We start from the raw sequence: 6,860 nt of genomic DNA, 5'->3' as shown, positions 1-6,860 counted from the left end.
TTCCACCTTTAATTGAAACAGCATGTCGTTAGCCAGCTATCATAGAAACAGCATGTCGTTAGCCAGCTATCATAGAAACAGCATGTCGTTAGCCAGCTATCATAGAAACAGCATGTCGTTAGCCAGCTAGCATAGAAACAGCATGTCGTTAGCCAGCTATCTTAGAAACAGCATGTCGTTAGCCAGCTAGCATAGAAACAGCATGTCATTAGCCAGCTAGCATCCTGGTTTTTTCAAATCAAATATTATGAGATGCCTAAAAAAGTTGAATACCTGAATATAATATTGAATATCACAGTGAATATCTGACAAAACCCAAAGAAGATTAAAAGGTGGAAGATTATAGACCAGACAAAAATGCATAGGCCATTATCCACAGTTGTACTACTGGTTAGGCTACCTGGCGATACCATTTTCTCAGTTCATTCATCATGCTAAAATAAAATTTGCTAACAGCTCAATCCGACCTGTTCATTTGCCAAACCAAAATGAGGTAATTGGGGGGGGGGGGGGGGGGGGTCAAGGAGGTCAATTGACATGACAGCTTCCTCCACATGATATGAACAACATGGATCACCCAGGTCTGGAGTGTTTTGTTGTGTGTGTGCGTGTGTGTGTGTGTGTGTGTCACGGAGAGGGAGGGGCATTTCCGACACTGGTGTGCAGCGGATTCTGCTTGTTGTTCAGATGGCGTTGCCATCTACAAGCAACCTGGCAAAAAAAAAGGTGCCAAAAACAGAAACGGGTGCCGCCTGCAGCTGTGACCCTCTCCCTGAGGGTCACCGCCCAGGAAGTCTTGTCACCGCGCCGGTCACGAGCGCCAATTGAAGACGGCGTGACGGTGTAGCGAGTAAAACCTTGTTGTATGTGACAGCTTGTATGTGTGGTACATGGACAACAGTCCTCCCACTCCTACCTCCTGTCAATCACCCCCCCCCCCACTCCCAGCTGATATTATCAGCCCTGCTGGAGAATCTGATCACACACACACACACGCACACACACACACACACACACACACTACCTTCTGTGGCCAGGCGTCAACTGTGATGAGGAGCGGAGAGCTGGGACTCCTCCTGTCATTGTTTAAGTCAGGTGACATGTTGAGTCAGGTGACATGTTGAGTCAGGTGACTTGGCTCGGCCGCCAAGCGCAGCGCTGAACTGTCAGTCTGTCCACCTCAATATCCTGGTCTGGAAAGCACATCTTCCCTCTACACACATGCTCTCATACACATACACACAAGCACACACACACATACACACACACACGCCCACACATATACACAAACACATGGTTTGTCTCCTCCCTCTGTGTGTCTGTGGCCAATGGCACACCTGCAAGGCTTGGAGAGGGCCTTGCTCCTCTCTGCTCTGCTCCTCTCTCCTCTTCTCTCCTCTCCCCTCCTCTCTCTCTCCTCCTCTCCTCTCTCCTCTCTCCTCCTCATCTATCCTCTCCTCTATCCTCCTCTCTGCTCTGTTCCTCTCTCCTCTTCTCTCCTCTCTGCTCCTCTCTCTCTCCTCCTCTCCCCTCTCTGCTCCTCTCTCCTCCTCATCTATCCTCTCCTCTGCTCTGTTCCTCTCTTCTCCTCTTCTCTCCTCTCTGCTCCTCTCTCTCTCCTCCTCTCCCCTCTCTGCTCCTCTCTCCTCCTCATCTATCCTCTCCTCTATCCTCCTCTCTGCTCTGGGCTCTGCCAGGAAAGTCAGATGGTACTACTGGACACACACACACACACACACACACACACACACACACACACACACACACACACACACACACACACACACACACACACACAGCCTCCAGCCACAACCAGAAATAGGTTAAAGAGCTATAAATAGCTAACATGCATTATTGGGACCTGTCTAACCTGCTCTCCTGGGGGTGGCGGTGCTGGGACTGACATTGTTCTGTCACCAGTGTTAATGTGGCTAGCTGGGTGACTGTCTGCCTGGTAGACACAAGCCTGTGTTAGCACAGCGAGCTAAAGCCAAGGGCGGGAGTCTCTCACCACACCACAGCTGGCCCCGGCAGTCCTACTCCCAGTCCCAGTTCCACTCCCAGTCCCAGTTCCACTCCCAGTCCCAGTTCCACTCCCAGTTCCTCTCCCAGTTCCACTCCCAGCCCCAGCTCCACTCCCAGTTCCTCTCCCAGTTCCACTCCCAGTTCCTCTCCCAGTTCCTCTCCCAGTTCCACTCCCAGTTCCTCTCCCAGTTCCTCTCCCAGTTCCACTCCCAGTTCCACTCCCAGTCCCAGTTCCACTCCCAGCCCCAGTTCCACTCCCAGCCCCAGCTCCACTCCCAGTTCCACTCCCAGTCCCAGTTCCTCTCCCAGTCCCAGTTCCTCTCCCAGTCCCAGTTCCTCTCCCAGGCCCAGTTCCTCTCCCAGGCCCAGTTCCTCTCCCAGTCCCAGTTCCACTCCCAGCCCAGTTCCACTCCCAATCCCAGTTCCACTCCCAGCCCCAGTTCCACTCTCAGTTCCTCTCCCAACCCTAGTTCCTCTCCCAGCTCCAGCCCCACCTCCAGCTCCACGCCTCCCTTTAATGTGTGTGTTTTATACTGATATACAGTATTTGTATTAATGTGTTTATTAATGAAAACAAAAGAAATAATAGAAATAATAGATAGATATAATATAAATTATTAATGAATAAATACATACATAAATAAATACATAAATATATTAGACCTAGAATTAGTAACTGAAAAAAGAACTAAAATAGAACTCGAATTTGAAACTGAAAAAATAAGAACATTAAAACTGCACAGAAATAGAAAGTTAAAAACTAAAAAGTTGGTGTTTTGAAGACCTTAAAACTATCCACTGTAAGTGTTTTATGTCTAAGGGAGGAGGTCTCCAGCAGAGAGTGGGAGCTACGACTGCAGAAGTGGTTTTAAGGCTAGATTTTGTGACAGCCAAAAGGCCTTGGTCAGCATTAACCAAGCATAAAACCAACAAAACACATCAGTATACATCAACATTTACTCTGAAATCACCAACAATCACACAAAAAACGCTGTGTGTTCTGTGTGTGTGTGTGTGTGTGCGCGCGCGTGTGTGTGTGCGTGTGTGTGTGTGTGTGTATGTGTGTGTGTGTGTGTGTGTGTGTGTGTGTGTGTGTGTGTGTGTGTGTGTGTGTGTAGAGCCACTAGGGGGTAATATGGACAGTTAAGAGCTGCTGCACCACAGAGTGATCCTCAGGGAGCTGAGTCCTCACACCCCTGGAACTGCAGACTGAAATAGACTCTCTCTCACACACACACACACACACACACACACACACACACACACACACACACGCAAGCATGCACACAAAGACACAGACATGCACAAACACTTAAGATACATGTGTATACACACACACATACACAGAACACATGCGCACACACACACACTCACACAGAACACACACATACACAGAACACACATACACAGAGCACACATACACACACACACAGAGCACACGCACACACACAGACAAATGTACACACACACACACACACACACACACACTCGTTTCTGCAGCACACGGTCGGCCTCTCTCCACGGTACGGCCCCAGCCTGCTCCCAGAACCCCCCCCATTAACACACACACACACACACACACACACACACACACACACACACACACACACACACACACACACAGATTACTGACGTGAGCAGTGTGTGATCTCGACAAGCCGCCATCTGCTAAGTGTTTCTTAACTCGTGTGTAGCACGCCTTTCTGTGTATCCACAAGGGGTCGTGGACGGCTGAGTCAGCCAGCCAGCCAGCCAATCAAGCAGTCAACCAGCCAGCCAATCAAGCAGTCAACCAGCCAGCCAATCAAGCAGTCAGCCAGCCAGCCAATCAAGCAGTCAGACAACCAGCCAATCAAGCAGTCAGCCAGCCAGCCAATCAAGCAGTCAACCAGCCAGCCAATCAAGCAGTCAGCCAGCCAGCCAATCAAGCAGTCAACCAGCCAGCCAATCAAGCAGTCAACTAGCCAGCCAATCAAGCAGTCAGCCAGCCAGCCAATCAAGCAGTCAACCAGCCAGCCAATCAAGCAGTCAACTAGCCAGCCAATCAAGCAGTCAGCCAGCCAGCCAATGAACCAGCCAGCCAATGAACCAGTCAACCAGCCAGCCAATCAAGCAGTCAACTAGCCAGCCAATCAAGCAGTCAACCAGCCAGACAATCAACCAGTCAACCAGACAGACAATCAACCAGTCAACCAGCCAGCCAATCAAGCAGTCAGCCAGCCAGCCAATCAAGCAGTCAACCAGCCAGCCAATCAAGCAGTCAGCCAGCCAGCCAATCAAGCAGTCAACCAGCCAGCCAATCAAGCAGTCAACTAGCCAGCCAATCAAGCAGTCAGCCAGCCAGCCAATCAAGCAGTCAACCAGCCAGCCAATCAAGCAGTCAACTAGCCAGCCAATCAAGCAGTCAGCCAGCCAGCCAATGAACCAGCCAGCCAATGAACCAGTCAACCAGCCAGCCAATCAAGCAGTCAGCCAGCCAGCCAATCAAGCAGTCAACCAGCCAGCCAATCAAGCAGTCAGCCAGCCAGCCAATCAAGCAGTCAACCAGCCAGCCAATCAAGCAGTCAACTAGCCAGCCAATCAAGCAGTCAGCCAGCCAGCCAATCAAGCAGTCAACCAGCCAGCCAATCAAGCAGTCAACTAGCCAGCCAATCAAGCAGTCAGCCAGCCAGCCAATGAACCAGCCAGCCAATGAACCAGTCAACCAGCCAGCCAATCAAGCAGTCAACTAGCCAGCCAATCAAGCAGTCAACCAGCCAGACAATCAACCAGTCAACCAGACAGACAATCAACCAGTCAACCAGCCAGACAATCAACCAGTCAACCAGACAGACAATCAAGCAGTCAACCAGCCAGCCAATCAAGCAGTCAGCCAGCCAGCCAATTAAGCAGTCAACCAGCCAGCCAATGAACCAGCCAGCCAATGAACCAGTCAACCAGCCAGCCAATCAAGCAGTCAACCAGCCAGACAATCAACCAGCCAGCCAATCAAGCAGTCAACCAGCCAGACAATCAAGCAGTCAACCATCCAGAAAATCAACCAGTCAACCAGCCAGACAATCAACCAGTCAACCAGCCAGCCAATGAACCAGCCAGCCAATGAACCAGTCAACCAGCCAGCCAATCAACAGTCAAGCAGCCAGACAACCAACCAGTCAACCAGCCAGCCAATCAAAGTCAACCAGCCAGCCAATCAACCAGTCAACCAGCCAGACATCTAATCAACCAGCCTGACAATCAACCAGTCAACCAGCCAGATAAACAGTCAACCAATCAACCAGCCAGTCAACCGGCCAGACGGCCAGTCAATCAATCAACCAGACGGCCAGTCAACCAATCAACCAGTCAGTCAGCCAATTAACCAGTCAACCAGCCAGATGGCCAGTCAATTAGTCAGCCGGTAAGCCAACTAGTCTGGTCTGATTAAACCTTCATCTCCTCTCTCCTCCTCTAGTGAGGGAGCTGGAGGTCTACTTGCAGCCCAGCGGAGAGAGAGAGAGAGAGAAAGAGAGAGAGAAGAGGGAAAGCGAGAGAGTGAGAGAGACAGGAGAGAGCAAATCCTTTTTAACACACTGCCAACCACAGTCACAGACTCCCCTGCACACATCTCTTGGCATTCTCTCAAGTCACTTTTTTTCTCTCTCTTATTTTTCAGATGAGGGAGAAGAGGAGGCAGGAGGAATAAAAGCCTTGCAGCTTCCTGCTCCCAGCCTGGCACATTTGCAACATGGTGTTTCTTGAAGGAAGCGGGTAGAGAGAGCATGTTCTGGGGTTTGCAGCGTTGTATGTTGTACTATTTACATGTTTAATGTGAGACGCGTGCCTCCAGGCTGGGTTTATTAACATGGTCTCCCTCCTGCAGTATCAGCTGGGGTAGGTCTCTACTGGTGCTTCTACTGGTGCCTCTACTGGTGCTTCTACTGGTGCTTCTACTGGTGCCTCTACTGGTGCTTCTACTGGTGCTTCTACTGGTGCTTCTACTGGTGCTTCTACTGGTGCCTCTACTGGTGCCTCTACTGGTGCCTCTACTGGTGCTTCTACTGGTGCTTCTACTGGTGCTTCTACTGGGGTCTCTACTGGTGCTTCTACTGGTGCTTCTACTGGGGTCTCTACTGGTGCTTCTACTGGTGCTTCTACTGGTGCTTCTACTGGGGTCTCTACTGGTGCTTCTACTGGTGCTTCTACTGGTGCTTCTACTGGGGTCTCTACTGGTGCTTCTACTGGTGTCTCTACTGGTGCTTCTACTGGTGTCTCTACTGGTGCTTCTACTGGTGCTTCTACTGGGGTCTCTACTGGGGTATCTACAGTACTATACAGTCCCTATCTGTAATGGTTGGACTCCACTTATTTCCTCTACTGAAATCTACTGTAATCAACTGGTATCTGCCTGAGCAGTTGTGATGATGGTGATGATGATGATGATGATGATGGTGATGGTGATGATGATGATAATGATGCATGATGCTGTGTGATTCTATGATGATTTAGCTATGATGATGTAGTTGTGGTGTGCAGCTGTGATGATGCAGCTGTGATGATGTAGCTGTGATGATGTAGCTGTGTTGATGTAGCTGTGTTGTTGTACAGATGAAGTGACATTAGAAGAACAGATGAAGTGACATTAGAAGAACAGATGAAGTGACATTAGAAGAACAGATGAAGTGACATTAGAAGAACAGATGAAGTGACATTAGAAGAACAGATGAAGGGACATTAGAAGAACAGATGAAGGGACATTAGAAGAACAGATGAAGTGACATTAGAAGAACAGATTAAGTGACATTAGAAGAACAGATGAAGGGACATTAGAAGAACAGATGAAGGGACATTAGAAG

Source organism: Borostomias antarcticus (genome assembly GCF_949987555.1).
Source record: "Borostomias antarcticus genome assembly, chromosome: 26".
In the NCBI taxonomy this organism is placed as follows: Eukaryota; Metazoa; Chordata; class Actinopteri; order Stomiiformes; family Stomiidae; genus Borostomias; species Borostomias antarcticus.
This window is presented reverse-complemented; position numbering follows the sequence as displayed.